This window comes from Giraffa tippelskirchi, chromosome 13, assembly GCF_054371585.1.
Source record: "Giraffa tippelskirchi isolate mGirTip1 chromosome 13, T2T-mGirTip1v1.2.pri, whole genome shotgun sequence".
Classification (NCBI taxonomy): domain Eukaryota; kingdom Metazoa; phylum Chordata; class Mammalia; order Artiodactyla; family Giraffidae; genus Giraffa; species Giraffa tippelskirchi.
The window spans coordinates 52,147,771-52,165,878 of NC_137287.1; the positions used below are offsets into that span (position 1 = coordinate 52,147,771).

General features: G+C 39.1%; 1 protein-coding gene across 2 annotated transcripts in view; it reads right to left on the reverse strand.

Annotated features, from left to right (window-relative positions):
* The window catches only part of MACROD2 (mono-ADP ribosylhydrolase 2), a 2,278,672-nt gene that overhangs the window by 214,952 nt on the left and 2,045,612 nt on the right, over positions 1–18,108 (reverse strand). The gene's annotated exons all lie outside the window — the stretch shown is intronic.

Sequence of the window (18,108 nt, forward strand, 5' to 3'; positions counted from 1 at the left end):
TATAATGACATGAAAAAATGTTCATGATTTGTGGTATGTGACACACTGTGAGTTATAAGACTGAATTTTTGGTTATTTTCACTTCGGATGTTAAAAGACCTAAAGGATAAACAATGAAATCTAATTCATCTCTGAACTATAGGATAAAAAATTATTTGTATTTTTTTCTTTTGGATTCTTTTTTAACTACAAATCTGTGCTACTTTTATATTACAGTAAGAAGTTTTATATATATTATTTTCTAGAAGTTACATTTTAAAACATGGTCCAATCACTGAAATACCTCCTTTTAAAATTATAAGAAGTAAATAGGCATATTTTAAATGTATCACCCTTGGTCTAGACATCTCTCTGAATATTCATTTACATTGTTATTCATTCTATTTGGAAATGTCCCATTACTGTTTGTGCACAGGACAAAAGTGAAGCGTGGAAAGATTAAACAACATACACAAAGTCTCACAGTTCTGAGGTGGCTGTTTCAGGAACAGAAACTATTTGTGATGACAAGCCTAGAGCTTTTCTTCTAACAAGCAGGTGGTTTTGAGTACGTACCAAGCTCTTCACTAGTTATTAGTTAGGTTTTTCAGATCTTCACCATGCCTATCACCACCAAGGCCTTCACACTTGGCCTTCTGACCACTGTGTTGATATGGCAAGAGTAAAGAAAACCTTAGCAGATCGTGGCGCCCAGTGCTTCACTGATGTTCTTAGAAAACAGATGACTGGGGAGCAGATAAGAAGAGGAAGGAAAAGGACATGTGGAAATGCGCTGTGGCTGGAGGCATGTTTAGCACTTCAGAAACTCCAGCACTATTACAACAAATAGATAACATATGGCTTTCTTAGCAGAAAGTCTAGCTTTGAACAACTGCCCACATTTTCAGAATTGTCACGGGAAGAAGTGTTGCATAGGAGGAAGGATTTGAGGTCAGAAATACCCATCTACATGATTTTGGACAATCGGCTTAGCTTTCTTCTGTGTCCTGTTCATTGCTATCCCCCCAAAATCAGCTGATGAACCTATGCCATAGGGTTCTTGTTGGAAGGCCAGTCTCTAGTTAGGAATGAAATAACCCTTCTTAATCCCACTAAAAGGCTTACTCTCAGGTCCAACTAGCTATTGCATGGTGACGAGTATCAACATTTCTGAGTCAAGGATTCACACGTTTGATAGAAGCATCTTACTTCTTTCCCCTGATTCTCCCATCTGAACTGCCGTTCTTCCTCTGTCTCTGACACAACATTTGACATCACATTTCTGCTCCTGCTCATCCTTTTTTTTTTTTTTTTGGCTATGCCACACAGCTTGAGGGATCTTAGTTCCTCACTAGGGATTGAATCTATGTCCTCAGCCATGAAAGCACAAATCCTAACCCTGGACTACCAGGGAATTCCCTTCTGTTCATCTCTTAAAGCTCACTGCAGGTACTAGAATCTTCATGAAACTTAGCTTAACCACTCTGGTCCTCATATGTATTTGCCTCAGAATTCCTAGTACTATAACTGTATCAGTGTTGTACTTGATTATTTGCTGATATAGTCTTCCAACTGTTCTGTATAATACTTGCCACTTCAGGCATCTTATGAGAACTGTATTGTAAATGCAATAGTGATCAAAGTCTTAGGCACATAGGAGGCATATAATACTGATGGTGTATGAGAAAAACTTACGAGTGAGAAAGGAGATGAAAAAGAGGTTGGGTGAATACAGTCAAACCCTTGGTATCTGAAGGAATCTTAGGCAGATACCCAAATCAGGGATGCTCAAGTACTTTGTACAAAATGGCATATTACTTGCATATAACCTATGCTTGTCCTCTCATATACTTTTTTTTTTTAATAAATTTATTTATTTTAGTTGGGGGCTAATTACTTTACAATATTGTAATAGTTTTTGCCATACATTGACATGAATCAGCCATGGGTTTACATGTGTTCCCCTTCCTGGACGGACCCCCCACCCACCTCCCACCCCATCCCATCCCTCTGGGTCATCCCGTTGCCCCGGCCCTGAGCCCTTGTCTCATGCATCGAACATGGAATGGTGTTCTGTTTCACATATGATAATATACCTGTTTCAATGCTATTCTCCCAGAACGTCCCACCCTCACCTTCTCCCTCAGAGTCCATAAAATTGTTCTATGCATCTGTGTCTCTTATTCTGTCTCGCATATAGGGTTATTGGTACCATCTTTCAAATTCCATATATATGCATTATTATACTGTATTGTTGTTTTTCTTTCTGGCTTACTTCACTCTGTATAATGGGCTCCAGTTTCATCCATCTTAGTAGAACCGATTCAAATGTATTTTTTTTAATGGCTGAGTAATATTCCATTGTGTATATGTACCACAGCTTCCTTATCCATTCGTCTGCTGATGGACATCTAGGTTGCTTCCATGTCCTGGCTATTGTAAACAGTGCTGCGATGAACATTGGGGTACACGCGTCTCTTTCAATTCTGGTTTCCTCGGTGTATATGCCCAGCAGTGGGATTGCTGGGTCATATGGCAGTTCTATTCCCAGTTTTTTAAGGAATCTCCACACTGTTCTCCATAGTGGCTGTACTAGTTTGCATTCCCACCAACAGTGTAAGAGGGTTCCCTTTTCTCCACACCCTCTCCAGCATTTATTGCTTGTAGACTTTTGGATAGCAGCCATTCTGACTGGTGTGAAATGATACCTCATTGTGGTTTTGATTTGCATTTCTCTAATTATGAGTGATGTTGAGCATCTTTTCATGTGTTTGTTAGCCATCTGTATGTCTTCTTTGCAGAAATGTCTGTTTAGTTCTTTGGCCCATTTTTTGATTGGGTCGTTTATTTTTCTGGAATTCAGCTGCAGAAGTTGCTTGTATATTTTTGAGATTAATTGTTTGTCTGTTGCTTCGTTTGCTATTATTTTCTCCCATTCTGAAGGCTGTCTTTTCACCTTGCTTATAGTTTCCTTTGTTGTGCAAAAGCTTTTAATTTTAATTAGATCCCATTTGTTTATTTTTGCTTTTATTTCCAATATTCTGGGAGGTGGGTCATGGAGGATCCTGCTGTGGTTTATGTCGGAGAGTGTTTTGCCTATGTTTTCCTCTAGGAGTTTTATAGTTTCTGGTCTTACGTTTAGATCTTTAATCCATTTTGAGTTTATTTTTGTGTATGGTGTTAGGAAGTGTTCTAGTTTCATTCTTTTACAAGTGGCTGACCAGTTTTCCCGGCACCACTTGTTAAAAAGATTGTCTTTTCTCCATTGTATATTCTTGCCTCCTTTGTCGAAGATAAGGTGTCCATAGGTGCGTGGGTTTATCTCTGGGCTTTCTATTTTGTTCCACTGATCTATATTTCTATCTTTGTGCCAGTACCATACTGTCTTGATGACTGTGGCTTTGTAGTAGAGCCTGAAGTCAGGCAGGTTGATTCCTCCAGTTCCATTCTTCTTCCTCAAGATTGCTTTGGCTATTCGAGGTTTCTTATATTTCCATACAAATTGTGAGATGATTTGTTCTAGTTCTGTGAAAAATACCATTGGTAGCTTGATAGGGATTGCATTGAATCTATAGATTGCTTTGGGTAGTATACTCATTTTCACTATATTAATTCTTCCAATCCATGAACACGGTATATTTCTCCATCTATTTGTGTCCTCCTTGATTTCTTTCATCAGTGTTTTATAGTTTTCTATATGTAAGTCTTTTGTTTCTTTAGGTAGATATATTCCTAAGTATTTTATTCTTTTTGTTGCAATGGTGAATGGTATTGTTTCCTTAATTTCTCTGTCTGTTTTCTCATTATTGGAGTATAGGAATGCAAGGGATTTCTCTGTGTTAATTTTATATCCTGCAACTTTACTATATTCATTGATTAACTCTAGTAATTTTCTAGTAGAGTCTTTAGGGTTTTCTATGTAGAGGATCATGTCATCTGCAAACAGTGAGAGTTTTACTTCTTCTTTTCCTATCTGTATTCCTTTTATTTCTTTTTCAGCTCTGATTGCTGTGGCCAAAACTTCCAAAACTATGTTGAATAGTAGTGGTGAAAGTGGGCATCCTTGGCTTGTTCCTGACTTTAGGGGAAATGCTTTCAATTTTTCACCATTGAGGATAATGTTTGCTGTGGGTTTGTCATATATAGCTTTTATTATGTTGAGATATGTTCCTTCTATTCCTGCTTTCTGGAGGGTTTTTATCATAAATGGATGCTGAATTTTGTCAAAGGCTTTTTCTGCATCTATTGAGATAACCATATGGTTTTCTTCTTTCAATTTGTTAATGTGGTGTATTACATTGATTGATTTGCGGATGTTAAAAAAACCTTGCATTCCTGGGATAAAGCCCACTTGGTCATGATGTATGATCTTTTTAATATGATGTTGGATTCTGTTTGCTAGAATTTTATTAAGGATTTTTGCATCTATGTTCATCAGTGATATTGGCCTGTAGTTTTCCTTTTTTGTGACATCTTTGTCTGGTTTTGGAATTAGGGTGATGGTGGCCTCATAGAATGAGTTTGGAAGTTTACCATCTTCTGCAATTTTCTGGAAGAGTTTGTGTAGGATAGGTGTTAGCTCTTCTGTAAATTTTTGGTAGAATTCCGCTGTGAAGCCGTCTGGTCCTGGGCTTTTGTTTGCTGGAAGATTTCTGATTACAGTTTCGATTTCCGTGCTTGTGATGGGTCTGTTAAGATCTTCTATTTCTTCCTGGTTCAGTTTTGGAAAGTTATACTTTTCTAAGAATTTGTCCATTTCTTCCAAGTTGTCCATTTTATTGGCATATAGCTGTTGGTAGTAGTCTCTTATGATCCTTTGTATTTCTGTGGAGTCTGTTGTGATCTCTCCATTTTCATTTCTAATTTTGTTGATCTGATTCTTCTCCCTTTGTTTCTTGATGAGTCTGGCTAATGCCTTGTCAATTTTGTTTATCTTCTCGAAAAACCAGCTTTTAGTTTTGTTGATTTTTGCTATGGTCTCTTTTGTTTCTTTTGCATTTATTTCTGCCCTAATTTTTAAGATTTCTTTCCTTCTACTGACCCTGGGGTTCTTCATTTCTTCCTTCTCTAGTTGCTTTAGGTGTAGAGTTAGTTGATTTATTTGATTTTTTTCTTGTTTCTTGAGGTACATCTGTATTGCTATGAACCTTCCCCTTAGTATTGCTTTTACAGTGTCCCACAGGTTTTGGGTTGTTGTGTTTTCATTTTCATTCGTTTCTATGCATAATTTGATTTCTTTTTTGATTTCTTCTGTGATTTGTTGCTTATTCAGAAGCGCGTTGTTTAGCCTCCATATGTTGGAATTTTTAATAGTTTTTTTTCCTGTAATTGAGGTCTAATCTTACTGCATTGTGGTCAGAGAAGATGGCTGGGATGATTTCAATTTTTTTGAATTTACCAAGGCTAGATTTATGGCCCAGGATGTGATCTATCCTGGAGAAAGTTCCATGTGCACTTGAGAAAAAGGTAAAATTGATTGTTTTGGGGTGGAAAGTCCTGTAAATATCAATTAAATCTAATTTGTCTATTGTATCATTTAAAGTTTGTGTTTCCTTGTTAATTTTCTGTTTAGTTGATCTATCCATATGCGTGAGTGGAGTATTAAAGTCTCCCACTATTATTGTGTTATTGTTAATTTCCCCTTTCATACTTGTTAGTATTTGCCTTATATATTGTGGTGCTCCTATGTTGGGTGCATATATATTTATGATTGTTACATCTTCTTCTTGGATTGATCCTTTGATCTTTATGTAGTGTCCTTCTTTGTCCCTTTTCACATCCTTTATTTTAAAGTCTATTTTATCTGAAATGAGTATTGCGACTCCTGCTTTCTTTTGGTCTCCGTTTGCATGAAATATGTTTTTCCATCCCTTCACATTCAGCCTGTGTGTGTCCCTAGTTTTGAGGTGGGTCTCTTGTAGACAGCATATATAAGGGTCTTGTTTTTGTATCCATTCAGCCAGCCTTTGTCTTTTGGTTGGGGCATTCAACCCATTTACATTTAAGGTAATTATTGATAAGTATGATCCCGTTGCCATTTACTTTGTTGTTTTGAGTTCGTGTTGAAACATCCTTTCTGTGTTTCCTGTTTAGAGAAGATCCTTTAGCATTTGTTGGAGAGCTGGTTTGGTGGTGCTGAATTCCCTCAGCTCTTGCTTGTCTGTAAAGCTTTTGAATTCTCCTTCATATCTGAATGAGATCCTTGCTGGGTACAGTAATCTGGGTTGTAGATTATTCTCTTTCATTACTTTAAGTATGTCCTGCCATTCCCTTCTAGCCTGAAGGGTTTCTATTGAAAGATCAGCTGTTATCCTTATGGGGATCCCCTTGTGTGTTATTTGTTGTTTTTCCCTTGCTGCTTTTAATATTTGTTCTTTGTGTTTGATCTTTGTTAATTTGATTAATATGTGTCTTGGGGTGTTTTGCCTTGGGTTTATCCTGTTTGGAACTCTCTGGGTTTCTTGGACTTCTGTGACTATTTCTTTCCTCATTTTAGGGAAATTTTCAACTATTATCTCCTCGAGTATTTTTTCATGGCCTTTCCTTTTATCTTCTTCTTCTGGGACTCCTATGATTCGAATGTTGGGGCGTTTCATATTGTCCCAGAGGTCCCTGAGGTTTTCTTCATTTCTTTTGATTCTTTTTTCTTTTTTCCTCTCTGCTTCGTTTATTTCCATCATTCTATCTTCTACCTCACTTATCCTATCTTCTGCCTCCGTTATTCTACTGTTGGTTCCCTCCAGAGTGTCTTTTATCTCCTTTATTTCATTATTCATTCTATATTGACTCCTTTTTATTTCTTCTAAGTCCTTGATAAACATTTCTTGCATCTTCTCAATCCTTGTCTCCAGGCTATTTATCTGTAACTCCATTTTGCTTTCAAGATTTTGGATCATTTTTATTATTATCATTATTCTAAATTCTTTTTCAGATAGATTCCCTATCTCCTTCTCTTTTGTTTGGTTTTGTGGGCATTTCTCATTTTCCTTTACTTGCTGAGTATTTCTCTGCCTTTTCTTCTTGTTTAGATTGCTGTGTTAGGCGTGGCCCTTCTGTATTCTGGTAGTATGAAGTTCCTCTTTATTGTGGAGGTTCCTCACTGTGGTTGGGGTTGGACAGGTGGCTTGTCAAGGCTTCCTGGTTGGGGGAGCTTGTGTCGGTGTTCTGGTGGGTGGAGCTGGATTTCTGCTCTCTAGAGTGCAATGGAGTGACCAGTATTAATTTTTGAGATGTCTATGGATTTGGTGTGCCTCTGGGCAGCCTGTATATTGATGCTCAGGGCTATGTTCCTGCGTTGCTGGAGAATTTGCGTGGTATGTCTTGCTCTGGAACTTATTGGCTCTTGGGTGGAGCTTGGTTTCAGTGTATATGTGGAGGCTATTGGATGGTCTCTTATTAATTAATGTTTCCCCTGGCTTTCAGTCTTATTCTTGCAGTAGCCTCAAGACTTCTCCTTCCATACAGCATCAATAATAAAACTTTTAGGTTAATGGTGAAAAGATTCTCTACAGTGAGGGATACCCAGAAAGGTTCACTGAGTTACATGGAGAGATGTGGTGGTGGTGGGGGGTTTGAGGTGACCAGGAGGGGAAGAGGGGAATTCAAATGTGGAGAGAGCAATCTAGCCAGTAAGCACTTCCCTCTATGCTTTCCACAGTTTGGAACCCTCAGAGTGGTTCACAGAGATACATAGAGAGGGGGGAGGAAGGTAATAGAGGTGAGCATGAGTAGAAAGGGAGGAATCAAGAGGGGAGAGAGAGATCTGGGCAGTATCCTGTTCCTGAAGTGTTCTCCGGTACCCAGAACACCCTCAGAGATTCAAAGAATTGGGTTGAGAAGAGAAGGAGGAGGGTGGGAGATAGAGGTTCCCTGGGGGAGAAGAAAGAGCATCAATAGGGGGAGAGAGTAATCAGGCCAGTGATCACACTCCTGAGTAAAAATGGGTCCTAAAGATTGGGTTCTTAAATGTACAAAATTGATATCAAATATGTAAAACAAAGATTAAAAATCTAGAGTAGAGGTTAGACTCTTATAAAACTTACAATATAAAAAAAAAAAAGGAAACAGTGTAAAAAGAAAAAAAACAGTAAAACAGTAAAAAAAGAAACAGTAAAAAAAGTAAAACAGGAAAAAAACAGTAAAAAAAGAAAACACAAAAGGTATAAGATATATGTATGCAGTTTGCTTCAAAAATAGAGGTTTTTTTTTTTTGCAAGTTAATAGTGGGTTATGAAAATGAAAGTTAAAGGTGTAATAGAGGACTTGAAGAAAAAGGAAAGAAGAGAAAAAAAATTTTTTTATTTAAAAAAAATTAAAAAAAAAAAAAATAGTAAAAAAATATATATCCCGGACTTTCTCTGGAGCTGTTGTGAGCAGTGTGGGGTCTGCTCAGTTTCAGATAGATCCTTATTCCTGCTTATACTTTTCGAGATCTATAGGTCCTTTTCAATGCAGTCGGTATTAACTACAGGGATTTTAATCTGTTGGCCTGTCACTTCCAAAGCGCTTCCCTCTGTTTATTTGGCTTCTGTTTGGAGGTCTCTTCAGTATCTAATTTCCGCCCTGCAACAAAGGGGTGGAGGTTGTCTCTTTAGGTTCGCTTGTTCAATCGTGCTGTGGGGAGGAAGGAACACTGCAAACCTGGCGTGTGTGTGGTGAGCTCGCAGTGTCTCGGCCGCACTGGGTTCGCCCCCGCTCACCGCGTGTGTGCTTTCCCTGTCTACCCTGCTCAGGCTTCAGGTTACTCAGCCGGGGAGTGGGCCAGGGAGTGGGCCCTGAGATGCGTGCACTTCCCAGGTCTAAGCCGCTCAGGTTCAGGCTCCCGGTTACTCCACAAAGGCGCAGACTCGGTTTCGCCCACAGCTTGTGCCGTTCCCGGTCGGAGCTGCTCAGGCGGCCAGGAGTTTGGCGAGCGCGCTCTCCCCTGTTGGGGCGGTGCGGCTTATCACCTCCCTGGTCCCCGCCTCGGTTTATGGGCGCGCCCGGCTCCGGTGTGCTTTGTGTTGGTTCTGGGGAGCTGGTCTCTGGCTGCGACCCTCCCGGCGGCTGTCGACCCTCCAGGATCTCAGGCTGTCTTTGCTTAGAAACTGGGAGCCTGTTTGCAGTTTGGTAGGGGGTGCCCTCTCTGCGGCCGAGTTTGCCCCTTTCCGGCTCTGGCTGGCCCCGCCTGCCTGCTGTGTCCGGCGGGGGATGGGGCGGTCCGCCGCCGGCTAGCTCTCCTCTGGTATCGCTCAGTCCTTTGTTCTGTGAGCGGGCCGGCAGTGCCTTAGAGTCGGGCTTTTCGCGGGATAGTTCTCCCTCTCTGGCTGTCCCACAGTTTAGGTTACTATCTCTCGTTAGCTCTCTCAGATTGCCCTCAGAGCACTCGGGCCCGGTCCTTACCCTAGGCAGTGCCGCCCGCTCCTCTCCGTTCAGCCCCCACTTGCTGGTGGCGGATGATGCGAGCGTCTGGGGTTCTTTGCTGGGAGTTGCTTTAGGCATGTAATCTGTGGGTTTTATTTATTTTTTCCTCCCAGTTACGTTGCCCTCCGAGATAAGAAATCTTCCCCCACACCCGCAGGTGAGAGGGTTTCCTGATGCTTGGAAATTTCTCCTCTTTTACGACTCCCTCCCCGGGACGGGTCTCCGTCCCTAACTCTTTTGTCTCTCTTTTTATCTTTTATAATTTCTCCTATCTCTTTTGAAGATAATGCGCTGTCTTTGTGGAAGCCTGACGTCCTCTGCCAGCCTTCAGAAGTAGTTTTGTGAAGTTTGCTCAGCGGTCAGATGTTCTTTCGATAAGTTTGTGGAGGAGAGAGTGGTCTCCCCGCCCTATTCCTCCGCCATCTTAGCCCCGCCTCCCTCCTCTCATATACTTTAAATCATTCCTGCTGCTGCTGCTAAGTCGCTTCAGTCGTGTCCGACTCTGTGCGACCCCATAGACGGCAGCCCACCAGGCTCCCCCGTCCCTGGGATTCTCCAGGCAAGAACACTGGAGTGGGTTGCCATTTCCTTCTCCAATGCTCTGAAAGTGAAAAGTGAAAGTGAAGTCGCTCAGTCGTGCCTGACTCTTAGCGACCCCATGGACTGTAGCCTACCAGGCTCCTCCGTCCAGGGATTTTCCAGGCAAGAGTACTGGAGTGGGGTGCCATTGCCTTCTCCGCAAATCATTCCTAGAATACTGATAATACCTAATACTATGTAAGTGCTATGCAGATGCTTAGCATGTGGCAAATTCAAGTTTTGCTTTGAAGGACTTGCTAAAATTTCTTTCAAATACATTTTTAAAAAGGTTGGTTGAATCTACAGATATGAAAGCTGTGAATATGAAGAGCTGACTGTACCTTTTTCTTCTTAGCTTCAGAAGAATAGATTTAGGTATAAATTTTAAAAAATCATGTCCATTTGTCCGAGGATATAATTTTAGAAAGATATTTTTAGAGAAATATTCTTCCCTTATGAAAAAAAATATATGAAAAGAAGCACTGTTCCTTTATCTAGATTAGGATTTCTGGGGGTGGGGGGGAAGACCTTTCACTTGAGTGAAAAGTGAAAGTCACTCAGTCGTGTCCGACTTTTTGCGACCCCATGGGCTATACAGTCCATGGAGTTCTCCAGGCCAGAATACTGGAGTGGGTAGCCTTTCCCTTCTCTACAGGATCTTCCCAACCCAGGAATTGAACACAGGTCTCCTGCATTGCAGGTGGATTCTTTACCAGCTGAGCCACAAGGGAAGCCCAAGAACACTGTAGCCTATCCCTTTTCCAAGTGATCTTCCTGACCCAGGGATCAAACCAGGGCCTCCTGCATTGCAGGTGGATTCTTTACCAACTGAGCTATCTGTTTTAGCTTCAAAGGTCATGGTAGCTTTTTGTTAGTTTAATAAACACCTACTATATATATTTTGAAATTTTCCAGATTATGGAAGTACAACAGAATAGCAGAAATGGTCTCTATTCTCTCCAAATTTACTTTTCCATTGATGAGACAAGACAAAGGTTAAAAAAGAAATTATAACATAAAAACTCAACTGGAGACAACTTGCAAGAATGTACATAATTTAGACAGAGATAAATGACAGAGACACATGGTCAGTAAAATTAATGAAAGATGTATTTGTATTAGTACAATTTAATTTATGTCTGGAAGTCTATAAGGAGGTTGAAATAACTGGAACCTGATTGAGATTCTTGACTTGTTGTGTTTATAAAATAATAGGCATATGTTAAAAGATATGACAATTCTCATCAAAATCTATATTTGGGGTTTTCTTTATGATGATCTATATGTAAGAAGGGAAAAGGCATGAAACCTAAATATGTCTGCATACTCACATAAAATAAATTAATAATATATATATCTGTCAATATTTGAATAAAACCTATGCAATTTAGGCAACCATTGTCATCTGTTTAATTTTTAGCAGGTTGCCAATGTAGAGTTCTCAAATCTGACTTATGCTTTGACTTTTTCATTCAAATGGTTTTGTGTTATATCCAACAAAGAAAAATCTATATTTAAGGGCAGAAATCACCTCTAGTAAAATTCATAATTTATAAACATTCATAATTCTATGTCTATCGATTTTATCTACTAGTAACTTCATACAGGTCCTACATGTGTTTCTATATGTATATATTAATACAAATATATTTCTCAAGCTCATTTTTAAGGCATTGAATATTTTTGCAGCTTTGTAAAGTTTATCATTTTATACTGTTCTTGGAAATGCCTCCCAAATATATTAGTGGGTCAAATGGTTCATTATTTTGCTATGTCTATCAAAAAGAGAGTGAAAATTTCAGCCTCTTTCTATTACATTTTCTCAAATAGTTTTTGAGTCACACCCAAACACAAATGAAATTTTCTGTCTAAAGCAAATCTTCCTCTTAGAGACAAGCAGCATGTTTGAGAAGAATACAACTTCATCCTGGAATCATTGTCCTATTTTATTAATTTTCTCAGCTACTTACTATTTGAAAGTTATGTATTTAATTATAGTTAACTCTGTATAAGTCAACATGAATATTGCGTATAAGCTATATAAATTTCCTACTTGGAAGAAAAATTGGACAAATCTAATCACTTTCAGGGTCAAACAATAAAGAGAATATGGATAAATTTTTTTAGTCATAGTCTCTTTCTTTGTGAATGAGTCAACTGAGTTTGGATACTGGTAGGGCATTGAAGATTTCTAATATCAAATATATTTGTTAGCTCACAAGGTAATATTGTCAGTGAATGGTCACTAACCCAATGGTCATTGATAAAAGTGAAAACATTTAGCCAAAGAAATCATAACTTTTGCTTGAGGTATGTAGAGAGAATAATTGGTGAATTTGTTCTTCCTTGTTCTGCCTATTCACTTCATCTCTACACTTATTCATTAGGTGTATAAAAACTACACAATAGTTAACCACACTTTCTGAGATTATTACATTAGATCTCCTAGGTAGCAATAATGAGCGATAACCAGGAGTGGGCTGGGCCTGGAAGACCCAGGCAGTTGGGGTGGGGGTAACAGAGGCACACACAAAGAAATCTGTGGGTCCAGAGTGAATGGGTAGAAGGCAAACCCAGAAGACTAGACCAGGAGATGGTTGGGAATCTAGGGAGTCAAAGGTCAGGGTGAAGGCACAGGTTCAAAATCCAGCTAAGTTTGGGTATGGTATTAGTAAGTAGAAATAAACCCAATCCAAAGGCAAAGTCTGTTCTGGTGTCCTGAATGTTAAGAGAGACAGTCACAGTAGAGCAGAGTTTCTCAGCTTCTGCACTGTTGACATCTGTGGTTGGAGGTCTTTGCTGTGAGGCTGTCTTGCGCATTATAGGATGCTGAGTTCCACGCCTGGCATTGACTCACTAGTTGCCAGTAGCACTTCTCTTCCTCTAGTTGTGAGTAACAAAAATGTCTCAAATTGTTCTCAGAAGGTCAAAATCACCACTATTAGGGAAACCCTACAGTAAAGAAATTTGACTTTCCCTCCAAAAAAAGGGAAGGTGGTGATTTGATCCTATCTTTCAAGTTTCCAACATGATGATTCTTTGATCTAATCTCAAAACTGAGAATATGACATTCTTATTATGAGGAAAATTAATGTCCTTAAATTTTCTGTTAGGACTTAGAGTCCAATAAAAAAAATTGACTTCCACATTCAAGATCAGAACTTGTGTTTTTATGCTTTGTTTTTTATATTCACTTAAAACTACACAAAATAAATCCTACCCACTGAAAAATCCAAACCTTTTATGTAAAGAACAAAGAGATTTCTGACTTGAATCATACAAATATTACTTGCTGTAGGCTATGAAATGACACATGTAACTATAAATTATTTGTAACTAAAGTGTACGATAATTCCGTAAGCTGCCAGACTTCTAACAAATACTCCCAGAAAGAAAAAGTCATGTGAGCTTCACCCACAGAAAGACATAAAACTGTTCAAAAAAACCTGTTGCTGGTTTCTTTCCTCCAAAGTTCCTAATGCATTTTCCTGATGGGCTCTATTAAGGGCTAAATATGTTCCCCCAACACTCATATTTTGAAGCCCTAACCATCTATCTGTCCAACCAGTCCATCCTAAAGGAAATCAGTCTTGAATATTCATTGGAAGGACTGATGCTGAAGCTGAAACTCCAGCACTTTGGCCACCTGATGTGAAGAACTGACTCATTTGAAAAGATCCTAATGCTGGGAAAGATTGTAGGCAGGAGGAGAAGGGGATGACAGAGGATGAGATGGTTGGATGGCATCACCAACTCAATGGACATGAGTTTGAGTAAGCTCCGGGAGTTGGTGATGGACAAGGAAGCCTGGCATACTACAGTCCATGGGGTTGCAAAGAGTTGGACACGACTGAGCAGCTGAACTGAACTATCTGTGACTACTTGGAGATAGGGTTTTAAAGAAGTAATTAAATTAACATGAATTTACTGGGTGGACCCTGATCCAATATGAATCATGTCCCTGTAAGAAGAGGAGACTGAGACAAAGACACACACAGAGGGAAGACCACAGGAAGACACAGGATGAAGACGGCCGTCAACAAGCCAAGGAGAGAGGCTGGCAAATAAACCAGCCCCTCCAACACCCTGATTCTGAACTTCTAGTCTTCAGAATTGTGAGAAAATAAATTTCAGTTGTTTGAGCCATCCAATTTGTGACAATTTATTGTGGCAACCCTGATAAACTAATACAGACACTCTTCCATCTTCTCCTGTGATCCCTTTGACTTCCTAGTGACCACTTATCTACAGAAAATTTTACCACACTACCTGTATGAGTTAGATGGAATTTGATTTTGAAATCTGTAACAAGGTACCAACTTGACTCATATTAGAGTGGTTTCATAAGGAAAAATCCAGATATTAGAAGGAAGAGAAGCCTAGCAGGTTTGAAAAGTGATGAGAATCAGATGAAATCAGGGAGACTTTCTCGATGGTCCAGATTTCTCTTAGGATTTGACCCCAGCCTTCTCAGAAGACCCTCTTATTACTTGTGCAATGACAGATACCATTTTCAGTTTTAAAATACAGCTCTGTTACTCCCTAGCTGTATGTCTCACTTTTCTGAAGTGTGCATCATTTTCCATATCAAAAAAGTAGGGCTGCTATCGTGCTGACTTTCTCAGAGTTATCATGATTTAACTGATCTAATCTATGTATCTTATGACTGATAGAAAGCAATCCATAAAGTTAGCATTATGCCTATTAGTAACCTCAAGCAGTAGTAATGCTTGTGTTGTATCTTTATTATGATCATTTCTGGTCTAACTTCTATTGTTTTCTCATTCATTTTGTCTTAGTCTCTATTACGAAACTTAAAGACATGGGACTACAGTATCCCCAAACACAGAGATCTGGTTTAATATAAAAATGACTTTTTCCCCTAAACTATGATCATTATTGCATTGGGAAGGGTTAAGAAGACTAGCTAGATAATCTGAAGTCAGTCCAGGGAGTATGTGCAAGTCAGAAAAATTATATTCCAATCAAAGATAGTATGGTAATGAATTAACCATAAATTCAAATTGTGGACAGATAATGTATATCATCTATATTAGCAGTCACATATTCCATTAGAAGTCACTTTTATTTCATATTTAGAATTTGCAAATGGCTGATGTCTCAGCATTGCAGAAATACTGAACAATATTGGAGGATTTTGACATTTAGTTTAAAAATGTACTTATTATTAGAAATATGTAATAGAAATAATTTCATGAGCACAGCATGATTCAAAGCACTGATGTGAAACTGAGAATGATTTTATTATTATTTCACTAGCTCGAGTGCTAAGAAGCATTTTGGGTATATTTAAAGTAGCAATTTTCAAACAATAATTTATTTGCATAGTTATTAATACATTCTAGACCACTAAAACTCTCTATTTTTTAAAAGTTGTAATATGATTTTTGGCTTTGCATCACTGGAAAAAACACCTGCTGATGGATAGATTTGTTTTAATAGCAATGCATTATACTTATACAATTATTTTTTTCCTCGTATGTTAGAGTGAAAGCAAGTTTTCATTTTCAGAGGCTTAAAAATGAATATGATGTCATTATTGCCAAACATATCAAGGAATTCAAAATTTATAAAATCTTATAAATCATGCTGTGGTGTTGACAAGACATTTACAATCACATAGCATAGCAAGGTGCATTTTTTACATGAATGGACATTTTCTTTTAAGAAGACTTTAAAATACAGAAATTTGCTCACCATGATTATACAGGAAATAAACAGGGAAGATGGAACAAGGAGATTGAAACAGAAAGGATTCATGAGATTATGGAGAGAAGAATTTATTAAATTCAACTCATATCAGCAACTACTTATTAAACAGCTATTATGTGCTTTATATTTTGGAAAACACTGAGCTGCTTGAAAAAATGAATACAAGTGAAACAAGGAGGGGAAGGAGGAGGAGGAAAAAGATAAAAAAGATCACAACCCTGATCTTCTTCATCACATGGGAGTCTCTCTGGGTTGACGTTATGTTCCAGTTAGGGGATAAAAGTTAAAGTCCCAAATGAAATACATTTAGTAGGTTCACTTTCCAATTATAACATTAGGGAGGACTTCAAATCACTCAGGAGAACTTAGCTCATCTTGATCATCTGCACAGAGTGGAACATTTCCAGTATTTTCTGTAGCTGTTCTGTTGCTAGGCAACCGATCCTGATTTGAGGGTGGACGGGGCATTTTCTCTATCATGAGACTCTGACAGGTTGCTTAAGAGGGTGGCAGGCACCAGTAGTCTTCATTCACAACTTCTTATCAGCCAGAATCACAAGTTAGATGAAAAACCACTTGAGATGGGCATAAAAACCTCAAAAAAGACTTTCTGAAAGGCAGGCCCCACAGTGTTCATCAGTTCAGTCCCTCAGTCATGTCCAACTCATTGCAACCCCACGGACTGCAGCACGCCAGGCTTCCCTGTCCATCACCATCTCCCAGAGCTTGCACAAACTCATGTCCATTGAGTCGGTGATGCCATCCAACCATCTCATCCTCTATCATCCCTTTCTCCTCCTGAACATCAGGGTTTGTTCCAGTGAGTCAGTTCTTTGCATCAGGTGGCCAAAGTATTGGAGCTTCAGCTTTAGCATCAGTCCTTCCAATGAATATTCAGAACCAATTTCCTTTAGGATGGACTGGTTTGATTTCCTTGCAGTCTAAGGGACTGTCAAGAGTCTTCTCCAACACCACAGTTTAAAAGCATCACTTCTGTGGCATTCGGCTTTCTTTATGATCCAACTCTCACATCTATACATGACTACTGGAAAAGCCATAGCTTTGACCATATGGACCTTTGTTGGTAAAGTAATGTCTCTGATTTTTAATATGCTGTCTAGGTTTGTTGTAGCTTTTCTTCCAAGGAGCAAGCATCTTTTAATTTCAAGGCTGCAGTCACCATCTGCACTGATTTTGGAGCCCAAGAAAATAAAGTCTGTACCTGTTTCCATTGCTTCCCCATCTATTTGCCATGAAGTGATGGGACCGCATGCCATGATCTTAGTTTTTTGAATGTTGAGTTTTAAGCCAGCTTTCTCACTCTCCTCTTTCACTTTCATCAAGATGCTCTTTAGTTCCTCTTTGCTTTCTGCCATCAGGCTCGTGTCACCTACATATCTGAGGTCATTGATAGTTCTCCTGGAGATCTTGATTTCAGCTTGTGCTTCATCTAGCCTAGCATTTTGCATGATGTACTCTGCTTAGAAGTTAAATAAGCAGGGTGACAATATACAGCCTTGACATACTCCTTTCCCAATTTGGAAATAGTCCATTATTCCATGTCCAGTTCTAACTATTGCTTCTTGACCTGCATATAGGTTTCTCAGGAGGCAGGTAAGGTGGTCCAGTATTCCCAATCCTTTAAGGATTTTCCACAGTTTGTTGTGACCCACACAGTTAAAGGCTTTAGCACAGTCAATGAAGCAGAAGTGGTTGTTTTCTGGAATTCTCTTGCTTTTTCTGTGATCCAAAGGATGTTGGCAATTTGATCCCTGGTTCCTCTGTCTTTCCAAAATCCAGTTTGAACATCTGGAAGTTCTCAGTTCATGTACTGTTGAAGCCTAGCTTGGAGAATTTTGAGCATTACTTTGCTAGCATGTGAGATAAATGCAACTGTGCGGTAGTTTGGACATTCTTTGGCATTGCCTTTATTTGGGATTGGAATGAAAACTGACCTTTTTCCAGTCCTGTGGCCACTGCTGAGTTTTCCAAATTTGCTGGCATATTGAATGCAGCACTTTCACAGCACCATCTGTTAGAATTTGAAATAGCTCAACTGGAATTTCATCACCTCCACTAGCTTTCTTTGTAGTGATGCTTCCGAAGGCCCACTTGACTTCACACTCTAGAATGTCTGGCTCTAGGTGACTGATCACACCATCGTGGTTATCTGGGTCATTAAGATCTTTTTTGTGTAGTTCTGTGTATTCTTGCCACCTCTTCTTAATCTCTCTGCTTCTGTTACGTCCATACCATTTCTGTCCTTCATTGTGCCCATCTTTGCATGAATTGTTCCCTTGATAGCTCTAATTTTCTTGAAGAGATCTCTAGTCTTTCTCTTTCTAATTTTTCCCTCTATTTCTTTGCACTGATCACTTAAGAGGACTTTCTTATCTCTCCTTGCTATTCTTTAGA